Source organism: Hevea brasiliensis, chromosome 15 (assembly GCF_030052815.1).
Source record: "Hevea brasiliensis isolate MT/VB/25A 57/8 chromosome 15, ASM3005281v1, whole genome shotgun sequence".
In the NCBI taxonomy this organism is placed as follows: domain Eukaryota; kingdom Viridiplantae; phylum Streptophyta; class Magnoliopsida; order Malpighiales; family Euphorbiaceae; genus Hevea; species Hevea brasiliensis.
Window position 1 is genome coordinate 59,848,145 of NC_079507.1, and position 13,027 is coordinate 59,861,171.

The 13,027-nt window shown below is 31.3% G+C and overlaps 1 non-coding gene across 1 annotated transcript; it reads left to right on the plus strand.

The window, feature by feature from the left end:
* The first annotated feature begins 537 nt into the window (after window positions 1-537).
* Window positions 538-643, plus strand: LOC131174294 (small nucleolar RNA R71). Its single transcript, XR_009144542.1, has one exon. It is a non-coding gene; the product is annotated as a small nucleolar RNA R71 (small nucleolar RNA).
* Window positions 644-13,027: the final 12,384 nt, after the last annotated feature.

A 13,027-nucleotide genomic window follows, 5' to 3' on the forward strand; every position in this document is an offset into this window, starting at 1 on the left:
AATTGAGGCCTATTTTGCTGCATATACTGCTGGTTATGAGTATAGTTTGAGCTTTGACCTTGTTGACCAAAAGTTGCTTGTGGTCTCCATGTTGAGTTATTGACATTAGAATAAGAATTTCTCATAGGTTTCTGTTGATAACCTCCTACATAAGCAGCTTGTTCTTGCAAATAATCATCACTATAAGAAGAGTAATCAACTCCACAACTTTGGGTTCCATCTATGTAAGCAACTTGTTGCATAGTTGTAGGAGTTGAGACTGTTGCCTTTGTGTAAAAATCACTAAGTAGCTGAGTCAACTGATCAAATGTTCCATTCATGTAGCTAACTGAGTCAAGTTCATAGATCCTAGCCTTCTTTGGCTTAATTGCTCTAGGATTTCCCCACAAATGGGTATTATGAGCAATCTTTTCTAATAGATCATAGCATTCTTCACTTGTCATTCCCATGAAATCTCATTCTGCTTGTGAATCAATTGTATTTCTTATGGCTGGAGTAACTCTGGTGAAGAAATTCTACACAATCATCTATTTGGGTATTTCATGATGAGGACATTGCCTTTCAAGCTCCTTAAATCTCATCCAAGATTCATACAAAGTTTCATCATCCCTTAGTTTAAAAGCTACCATCAAATTCTTTAAATGAGTGGTCTTCTCAGGTGGGAAAAACTGAGATAGAAAAGCTTGAGATAGCTGCTCCCAAGTAGCTATAGTAGCTTGTGGAAGTGAGTCATACCACTCTAATGCTGAATCCCAAAGAGAGAATGGGAATAAGGTGAGCCGAATCACTTCATCTGAAACTCCAGGCTGTCTTTGTGTGCCACATATCATCAAAAATTTCTTCAAATGAGAATGAGGATTTTCAAGTGAGCTACCTCCAAATTGTGAAGTTTGGACCATTTGAATGAGACCAGTCTTTAACTCAAATTGGTTAGCTCCAATGATAGGTCTATTATCTCTCACGTCTGCACATCTAGGAAAAGCATAATCTAACATGGATATTCTCTGAGGATCATTCTGGTTAACAACTTCATTTTGCCTGTTTTTGTCACACCTTACCCCTCCGTAAGGCATAACATGTTCCCGTAGTATACATAATGAATTATCGAACTTCGCCTACTGATAACTCATTAAATATACTACAAAGGATTTTAAACAATTTAATATGTCTTTATACAGTAGTGAGCACTTTTGACAGGTTTTAAAACCTTTTACTCAAAGTTAAATTACATAACAAATCTGCAATATCAACAAATTCTATAAAAATTTCGGCAGAGTGCCGTCTGTATTTTGAACAAAACAGTTTTTCAAAAACCTGTAAAAAACACTTCCAATATATTTGTCTCATTTCCAAACTCCAATATGGCTCAACACAAATCAATTTTCTCAACACAAGTCATACTCAATTCAACATCATTTTCAGTAGTTCCAAAAATAGAATGCAAAATAACCGAGTAGTTCAAAAGCTAAGATAAGAGAAGTATAATATGACATTTTTTTACAGCCCAAAATAATTTATAACTTTAGTTTACAACTGCTCAAAACCAAGTACAATATATATATATATATATAGTTCACATACATTACAACAAAAAGAAGGTGGTATACTCAATATGCCCTGCAAAATCTCAAAAGTGTAGCACAAGCAGCCTACTCTACTGCTTTATCTGTCTGTCTACCTGCGACAGCAATGAAAAAGTTATCGCTGAGCCAATATCTCAATGGTGCACAACATTAAGAAAATGCAATTTAAAAACCATAAACCATAAATCATATAAACTGTGGATACTTAAAATCATAGTTCATTTTAAAAGATAGAGATTGTCATAAAGAATTAAATTCCATTTCACAATATCTCAATAAATACTAATAAATCACACACACAGCTTGATCATGATTCCAAAGTCCAATTCGTCTCAAAAGCCAATGGCTAAAGAGGAATAACATAGCTAGCTAGCAATTATATGAGTACTCATCCTATTCGTCCTCAACTAGCACACACCTCAACACTTCAGCCAGAGAGGGAATTCAAAACCAAGTCGTCCCACTAGACAAGCTAGCGAGGAATTCAATCAAATATACATAATAACTGTGGTTTCAAACTATTTGCAATATTTTTCAAGCAATAAGTATCTATCAAATTTCATTCAAACAAATTTTCCACAATTTAAGCAATAACATACAAATGGTCATAATTTATTTCAAGTGAAAATTCAAAAGAAATAACTGTTATGCACAAACTTCTGATGAGTAGCCTCTTGGCCTTGACTCAGTGGTTCTTTCCCCTTTCCTAAGTCTTTGCTAATTGAAACACACAATTTAAGTGTTTCAGTACTCATTTAAATTGTTTCTAATAATAAGGTTCAATAATTAATTTTATTAATACTATTACTTTCATTAGTCAACCTATAATGTTGACCTTTGATGCACTCTAAGTGAGTTAATTTTAATATTTCCAATTTATCACATTTTATAGTCTCTAAGTGTTGGTATATGTTACAAATTTCATTTTAAAGCTTATTACATTTTATTGTCATTTTTTAGATTTTTTTATGCTAGATTGCTCTAGCTAAATGTCTTGCTTTCCTTGGTTTTTAGATTCTAGTCAAAAGAGCAAAATTGTAAATTTATGTCTTAGTGACATTTTGGCACTAATTTCATGTCATTTGAAGTTTTCTGAACCAAGTTATGGTCATTTTACTATTGCTGGTCAAATTACCCTTTTATTGTGAACTTAGGTCATTTTTGGGTCATTTCTAATTCTGGCAGGTTTTATACCCGAACTTGTGCAAGCATTTTGGCTTGCTTATGGTCATTTCTGGGTTTGGTGGTCTTAACCAAAATTGTATCCCTATGTCTAAGCTTTCTAACGGTATAAATTTCAGGTTATTTGGACCTATTTTGAGTAAGTTATGGTCAAAAGACTGATTACTGTTCAAATGGTCAATTTCTGGGTTACCAAGTTTGCAATTCCGAATTAGGTCAGTTTTAGTGTCACTTTCTGGACAGAATTTTGGTATGCTTTCAACATGAAAGTTGGCACATTTTGTGCCTAGTTTCACCTTCAATTAGCTTCATACCAATTGGAGTCACACATTTAGGGTTATAGGCTGAAATGCATACTGCCCTTTACACTTTCCTCAAACACCAATCACATATACATTCAACTTGCTAAATTTAAACTTCTCATACCTCATTCTGATTTGGTACCATACCAAATTCATTTATCACTTCACAATATAGTCAATTTGGGCTGTATATAACTAATTGACAATGCACCAATTACACTTCCAATTCACAAAATTCAATTCTAAACAATATATACACATAATACTCTTAACCATTACATATAAATTCACTATTAAATTACATACACACTTAGCAATCTTTAAGATCATATTTCATCAAATATCTTCATGAATTCAAGCATTCATTAAGAAGTCTCAAGGCTGCCGAATTGCTCCAAACTACAAAAGTTTCCCATAATTGCTTCAACACCAATTTTTCACTTGCTCAATCATCACTTATACAAGAAGTTAACTTGCTAATACCTTAAATCATATTAATCAACATTAATTCTGCATAATACATGTAAGAATAGTTCATTAAATATATAATTTCATGGCTATCCAAAATTGAATATATCAATAACTCCTCAAAACTTTAAAATTTCTTCACCAAATCACTTATCTCAAACTAAACATAAACTTTACTTAAAAATGAAGAAGAAATGGATACTTATCTCTTATGAACTTCCTCAAAACTCCAAGAAAACTCTTCTTTCTTATTCTCAAAAGTTGTCCAAGTTGTGTAGAACAACTTTAGCGAAGGAAGATTGAAAAATGGTGGCTTAAACCATGAGAGAGAGAGCTTGGGTATGGGACGGCAATGGAGGTTTTGGGAGAGTAATTCGACTGGTTTTGGTGAGAGGTTGAAGATGAAGTAATTCTATCCACTTTAGCTTTTAGGTGTCCCAAAATTATGAGTTAGTGGAGCACTAACCATAGTTTAATCTTTAATTAATTAAAGTTTCACAATTTTGAATGTTATGCCTCAAACTCCCATTATTTACATTATGTATCACATTTTTAATTTTTATGACATTTTCAAAGTTTAACATCACTTATTTTTAATGGAAATTTAGGTCAAAAGGCAACTCGGGGTGTCAATTAACTAAAATGCCCCTATTCAGTTTGTATTCCCAATTTTTCGGTAACACTAATTTTTGTCGGTTTCTCAATTTTTCGTTTTTCTTTATACTCAACTCAACTCAACTCAACTCAACTAAGCCTTTATCCCAAAAATTTGGGGTCGGCTATATGGATTCGCTTTTTCCACTCTGAACGATTTTGAGTTAAATCCTCAGAAATGTGTAATGCTTCTAAGTCATGCTGTACTACTCTCCTCCAAGTCAATTTAGGTCTACCCCTTTTTTTCTTTCTATCCTCTAGCCTAATGTGCTCTACTTGTCTAACTGGAGCCTCCGTATGTCTACGCTTCACATGACCAAACCACCTCAATCTCCCTTCTCTCAACTTATCTTCAATTGGCACCACTCCTACCTTTTCTCTAATACTTTCATTACGGACTTTATCTAGTCTAGTATGGCCACTCATCCACCTTAACATTCTCATCTCTGCAACTCTTATCTTAGATGCATACGACTCTTTTAGTGCCCAACACTCACTACCATATAGCATAGCCGGTCGTATGGCTGTACGGTAAAATTTTCCTTTTAATTTATTGGGAATCTTACGATCACATAGAACTCCCGTGGCACGTCTCCACTTCAACCATCCGGCTTTAATCCTATGACTAACATCCTCCTCACATCCCCCATCTACTTGAAGGACTGAGCCTAGATATTTAAAGTGATTACTTTGGGACAGTGCCACTCCATTCAAACTAACTCCTTCCCTATCACCAGTTTGGCCTTCACTGAACTTGCAATGTATGTATTCTGTCTTCGTTCTTCTTTATACTAATTAATTAAATTTTCTTTGACATTTTCTAAGTCAATTATACCTCAATAGATGTTTATTTAAGTCTTAAAAATATTTTCCAGGGTTCTTCGCGGTCCAGGGCTAGTTAACGATCCTCGCTGCAACTTCCCGGTGTTGTCACCCATTGCTACAGTTTTTTACTCGTTTAACTTAATCACATTTCATTGCTCTTATTTTTTTCTTTATTTTTCTTGTATTTCTTCTATTGTATTTCATTATCTTATTTCTCTTCACTAACATTTAAGTATAATTTCAGGCATTCTAACTGTCCAGACAGACACCGATCACCGAAACAGTAGAACGCACTACCGAATATAGGGGTGTTACAGTTTTGCTCATTCCTCCATTATTTCCATCAATCGCTCTATTTTGATTTTCCATATTTTTAATTTTCTCCTCTTGCTCAAAGCTTCATTGTTCTTCTTTTTCTGCTTCCTTTCTCCTCTTAGATTCCTTTCTGTTGGCTCGACAGAATTTTTCAATTTCAGGGTTGAACAACAATTGAGTATCACTTGTGCTTTTCGATCGTCTCATAAACAAGAAAAGTACCTGAAAAACATAAGAAACAATAGTGAAAATAAAAGAAAAAAAAAATTCTAATTAGCTTAAAACAATTAAAATCCAACTTAAACATAAATAATTCCCAGCAATGGAGCAAAAAATTTGATGTTAGCTGTGAAATAGCTTTCGCAAGTGTACGGGTCACAGTAGTATAGTTTTTAAAATATCGTTCCCACAGGAAATTGTGCTTAAATTGGAATTAAAGGAATAAACTAATTAGAATTGTCAAAATTTAAAGATATTGATAATGAAATTCAAAATTAAAATTGGTACTTGAAGAATTTAAGCCAAATCAAACAATTAATTAAACTAGATGACTAAAATTTGGATTGAAATTACTATTTATCAAATTGGGAGGAATTAAATCTAACTTCAATAAAAATTAAAGTGATTCTAGAGATAGGGTTTTTTATATTGTTTGTATGTGATTTATTCCCAATTTAGCCAAACACATGAGAATTGCAATTTTAAGGGAAATCAATTCTTAGTTTTTTGAAACTTTTTTCAAGCATTTCAAAGTTGGTATTCATTAAATCAAATCATATTTTCACGGTATTTCAAACTTGACAAAAACCCAATTAAAGCTCTAATTGATTTTAAAATTCTCCTTAATCCTCTTAGCTTATCTCTAATACTAAGAAAACTAAGTTTATTACAAGATTATCTATCCCAAATATTCACTTTTCAGTCCATCTGTTAATGATTAAAACTTAACTTAATGAGGGCCATTATTAAGCAAGGCAACAAACTCACAAGTAATAAATCAAAATATAGCAAATCTCATTTAAATGATTAAATTAGTTCAAAAACTACAATACAAAGCAATATTTATAGATCCATCTCTAGAATATCAAAGACCTACTCACAAACCATGATTTCAAGACAAACCCAAGTAGAGTAATGAAGAAATAATAAAAATCTAAGCTTAGGAAAAGAAAAACCCAGTAAAATGATGAAGAATTTGCTGCTGGAGTGTTGCAGAAGGCGTCCTCTGCTGTTGTAAAACTTGATCTCGTGTGCTTCTCTTCCTTCTTCTCTCTCTTACAAAATCTCCCTTCTTTTCTCCTTATGGAAAGAAAGAGAAAAAGGTGTTTATATATGGTTCAGAGGTCTGCCCTAAAATGGGTTAAAAGACAGAAGATTATGGAGAAAATAATGTATTAAATCAGAGGGACGAAAGTGTCACATCAACAATTTTCATTAAAACATCACAAGCTGCATCAGTTGTATTGCGCCTTGTGTTGCAAGTTGTGTAACTTTCTGCCTGAGAAAAATTTCACATCTGACAATGACACAACCTGCGACATAAGTTGTGTCATAGGTTGTGTAACTCTCTATTTTTTTTAACTCAACTTCAAATTTTTTTTTTTTGAAATTTTGCAATTCAACTCTAATTTCCTCCAAATAACTGCTCTGATCAAAATATCACTAAAATTCTTTAAATTTAATCTATGAAACAAATAAATTTCAAGAATTAAACTAAAAACTGTAAAAAGGTAAAAATTAATTAAATATATACTAATATCTACAGTAATAACTATAAATAAGGGTAAATTATGTGTAAAAATTATACCTAAATGATGATATTAAATGCATGCATCATCGACCGACTGCCTTAGTTTCTTTGAGAACTCTAGCACCTTCCAATCAATAGTTCTCTACCACTTTTACATAGTTTCGTGGTCAGAGTAATCCTTGTGGCTGTGGGAATCGATGGTGAGGTCGTGGTTGATTTTGAGGCGGTAGGTGTTGTTGAGGCAGTGGGTGTAGAATAGGCTTTGAGGCTTGATGAATCACTATCTTTAAGGTATTAATTGCCCCCACTAGATTGCTGCAAGGTTATGGCAATATACCTCCAGGATACAACAAAGCCTGAAATCTGCAGACAGCAACTCCTGAAGATTTCCCTTAAGAACTCTTTATACGAACTGAATTTAGAGAGACTAGAAGAAAAGAAGAAGAAGTAGAAGTAGTATATGTTTGGATTGAAAACTCATCCATATTTATAAAGAATGAAAAGTCATAGCACCTTTAATAGATAGACACATCTGTTTATCTCCAATAGATACAACTGTTTATGTAATAGGCATTTCTGTTTATTAAAAGATACCTATACAAATAGTTGTGATTATTTGTATAGACATATTTGTTTATTAACAGACACCTATACAAATAGTTATGACTTTTTGTATAGAATAGACATGTCTATTTATTAACAGATACCTATACAAACAGTTGTGACTGTTTGTATAGAATTGATATGTCTGTCTATTAACAGACACATCTACTTGTTAATAAACACATATGTTCGTAATTTATTTACGAAAATTACAATATAATAATTATTTTATTTCACACATATACTTGTCAAGTGCCATAATAGAATAATATATATTGAATTATATATATATAATTCTATACATATTTCACTCTTGTCATTCATTCACTTTCTTATATTTTAACAATATAGGAATTCTTTCTCTCTATACTATCTAACATACAAGCTATTTATAACAATCCCCCACTTAGCTTGTATTGTTAGATCCCATTGTTTCATTTATAATGAAAAGTATCTTTCGATTTAAACTTTTCCTTAGTGTAAGTATTTCAAAGTTCTAAAGAAATCATGGTGGCCTTAGCTTAAACCTAGATTCCTATTAAATAGAACCGGAAATACTCCACACACGAATCAATTAGTTCGACTTAAAAAGTTCACCAAAATTTTAGCACGAATATGGACTTATGCTACCTCCTTTTTTCATGAACATTTACAAAAGTTATTCTCACTTTTGTTGAAGCGGCACCACTTCCTATGTTCATATAGGTGAAGTTTCCTTTGTAATGATTTTAAACTTCATTAAGAGTATAAATACTCATCCTCATTCCATTAACTTAATACACTAAGTATTTAATTACAACATTTACTAATGACTTGTTGTTACCCTTTAAACTTTATTTAGTAATAATACTATAAAGTAGGATTCCCATCAGTAGTAAATTTAATGGAATATTCTAAATCCTAATAAGTACATGTACTTATGATCATAACTCTCGAGAGCCCTTTTATTAAAGGATTTGCTAGATTATTATAGGATTTAACATAAACATGGTAATAATACCATTAGAGACTAATTGTCTTACATTTCCATGTCTTAAACTTATATGTGTATACTTTTAATTGTATATTTTACTATAAGCTTTAACCATCGTGATTTGACTATCACAATATAAAGAAATAGATAGCACAGGTTATGGCCACAACTTAATATCCGATAACAAGTTTCTTAGCCATTCTACTTCTTTACCAACATTCGCCAAAGTTATAAATTCGGATTCTACCGTAGAATGAGTTATACAAGTTTGTTTCTTTAATGCCCAAGAAACAAAACCTCCACCTAAAGTGGACACCTAACCAAATGTTGACTTATTATCCTTAGTACTACTTATCCAATTCGCATTTATATAACCTTATGATCTCCATATTTGTTTCACTAGTCAAGCATATAATCACATGTTTATAACATGAACTACATAAATTATTCACAGTCTAGATTTGTACCTTATTTGTTGAAATAAATTGCTCCATAACTTGTCTAAAATGAGAGTATCCAACAATAAAGAACCAAGTTAAACTTGCACATATACACAAATGCATACTCATTTGTCCTTTTGTCACTTCTTACAAATGACTTGTAAGGCTCTTATATTTACTACTTAAAATGTGTCAACCTTTTGGCCAATAAATTCATCTCTTCATACATGTAACTATTAAGAAGAATTGCATCTTTTTATTTAGTTACATCTTTTAGCCAAGAGACACAACTCTTTGCATGAATACAACTCTTTATATGGTTTTAGCATATTTGGAAATTTATCACAGAATAATCTATAATTTATAATTCTTTTTTTTTTAATATCCAAACCTTGAAATTTCTTTCCAGTATTTCATACTAATATTACTAGTATAACTTGATAATTTAAATACTGCGAAAGCAATATCAGGTCTAGTGTAATACATAGCATATATTAAGCTATCAATAGCATTAGTATACTCAATTTGAGTAATTATTCTACCAAAATTTCTAGTCAATTTGCAATAAATATCATATGGAGTATTTGCTTCCCTCAATATAATGAAATTGACAAATAGTAAAACCCCCACTATGTTACAGCTAGGTAATTTAGGCAGATCCCTCAAGGATAATAACCAAAATATAAATCTAGACAGTAATTTTAAAATTTCTCCCAATAATAAATTAAAGAATAATAATATTGATTGTAGGTAAAAATGAAGAGAAGAGACAAAAAAGAAAAGTTAATAGATTTTTGTTCCAAACTGCTATTTATAAAGCATTTGCATCTCTTCAAACATATACAATAGTTCACTTTGTATCTATTAGAATAATTATATCTGTTCACTTACACCTTTTAGAATAGACACAATAGTTCACTTCGTATCTCTTATAACAATTACATCTATTCTCTTGCACCTTTTATAACAGATACAATCATTCACTTTGTATCTCTTATAATAATTACATCTATTCACTTATACTTTTTACAACAGATACAACTGTCGCTTTGTATCTCTTAGTATAATTATATCTGTTCACTTATATCTCTTAGAACATATACAACCGTACACTTATACCTCTTAGAACAGATACGACCATTCACTTATACCTTTTAGAACAGATACAACCATTCACTTTGTATCTCTTAGAACAATTATATTTGCTTACTTATACCTTTTAAAACAAATATAATTATCGGTAATAAATAGTTCATTTTGATATCTTTTAATGAACATACATAACTCTTTTTAAATGAGACAAATTTTTTTTTTGATCACTAATATTTTAACAATATCTCCACCTAGTTAGTGATAAACACAATCAATATGAATTAGGATTTTATGCATATAAAAAGTGTTTTTCGACTTATGCACATAAATCTTATTATATTCTTTTAACACATTCACCATGAGCTTTAGTATCATAATATAACCTTATATTTCTTCTAATTATAAGCATGCCATCAACATAAAATAAATTATCACATAAAAAACTTTTAATTTGTATGTATTTATGAATCTATTTAAGAGAAAAGTCGTATGTAGCATACAATAATTTCTTCCTGTAATCATTCAAACTAGAAGTATGATGTGCTCTTATTCCTCATAATTGCAATGATTTAGGAACTACCACTTTCAAATCCTTAAACTTTGAAACAAAGATATGCAACTCATGGACTTATCCATAACAGGCATATTATCAAGTATTTAGAATTCAAAATATTTCATAATAAGAAATTTATCCATACCCTTTTTTTTTCTATATTATATTAGAATTCTAACGAATTCTAGATTTCCTTTGGAGACTTGACAGAGCTAAACAAATCTTATAGCCTATCTGATGAGTTATTGAGAATATGACCTCGGTATGGCAATTCATCTTCTTTTCTTGATCTGCTTTCACCTTCTCAGTGAACATAATTTTTTTTGCTTAAAATGATCAAGTTTCACGAACTCTTGATTCATCACGGAAATAGCCTTAGACTCTATTGCGATTAATACCTTAAAATTGTTGAGGCAGTGGGTGTAGAATAGGCTTTGAGGCGTGATGAATCACTATCTTTAAGGTATTAATTGCCCTCACTAGATTGCTGTAAGGTTATGGCAATATACCTCCAGGATACAACAAAGCCTGAAATCTGCAGACAGCAACTCCTGAAGATTTCCCTTAAGAACTCTTTATACGAACCGAATTTAGAGAGACTAGAAGAAAAGAAGAAGAAGTAGAAGTAGTATATGTCTGGATTGAAAACTCATCCATATTTATAAAGAATGAAAAGTCATAGCACCTTTAATAGATAGACATATCTGTCTATCTCCAATAGATACAACTGTTTATGTAATAGATATTTCTGTTTATTAAAAGATACCTATACAAATAGTTGTGACTATTTGTATCGACATATTTGTTTATTAACAGATACCTATACAAATAGTTATGACTTTTTGTATATAATAGATATGTCTATTTATTAACAGACACCTATACAAACAGTTGTGACTGTTTGTATAGAATTGATATGTCTGTCTATTAACAGACACATCTACTTGTTAATAAACACATCTGTTCATAATTTATTTATGAAAATTACAATATAATAATTATTTTATTTCACACATATACTTGTCAAGTGCCATAATAGAATAATATATATTGAATTATATATATATATAATTCTATACATATATCACTCTTGTCATTCATTCACTTTCTTATATTTTAACAATATAGGAATTCTTTCTCTCTATACTATCTAACATACAAGCTATTTATAACAGGTGTTGGTCGTGGTTGATCTTGAGGTGGTAGGTGGTTTAATTAGAATTATTCTAATAGCTATTCTCAAACTTTTTTTTTTTTTTTCAGTATCCTTCACGAGGTCATGGTATTCTTGGATTTGCCCCTACTCCTTTATTCCCAAATTCAACTTATTCATCCAAAATTGCCATAGATGTTGCAATGAAGGACATGGTTTATGTGCTTATTGGCAATAAGGGCATTCTTTTCCAAATTCTAATTATGATCAACATGCCAATGTTTCTATACATGATGCTTTTGACCCATCATTTTACATGGATACTAGAGCCACACCCATATGACAAATGATCCTAGTAACCTATCTTCCCCTTCTCCTTATATTGGTTTACATGAAGTAGTAGTTAGAAATGGGACCACTTTGCCTATCAAATATATTGGTAACTCATCTTAATCTATCTCCACTACCAAATTTCATCTTCCACAGACTCTTTATATTCCTTCTCTCTTTATATTCGTTCTATTCATAAAAATCTTATCTATGTTCATAAGTTTACTAAAGACAATAATTGTTTTGTGAAATTTCAAGATTGGGGTTTTCTTGTCAAGGACTCACGAACGGGGAAACTTCTTCATCGTTGCCTCAGTGATGTGGGTCTATATTCTTTTAATTCAAGTCCTATTTATCATGGTTCTTCTCAAGCTTTACTCCCCAGCCGAGCTTTACAATCCATGTGGCATGCAAGACTAGGACATCTAAGAGCTGCAATATTCCGAGTCTTGTCTTCTGTTCTTTCAGTGGAAAATAATATGTCTAGAAATTTTTATTGTTCTTCATGGTTGCAATTAAAGAGTTATAATTTGCCTTTTTCCAAAAGTGTCACTACTTCTAAATATTATCTTGAATTAATTCAGAGTTATGTTTGGACTTCTCCAATTTCTTCAATCACTAGCTTTCATTATTATATTCTCTTTATTGGTGACTATTCTAAATTTACATGGCTATATCCTATGCATCATAAAAGTGAAGCTCTGGCTTGTTTTCAATCCTTTAAGGCTCATGTTAAAAATTTATTTTCCACTCATATTAAATTTTTTAGATCTGATAATGATTATTTTCCACTCATATTAAAAC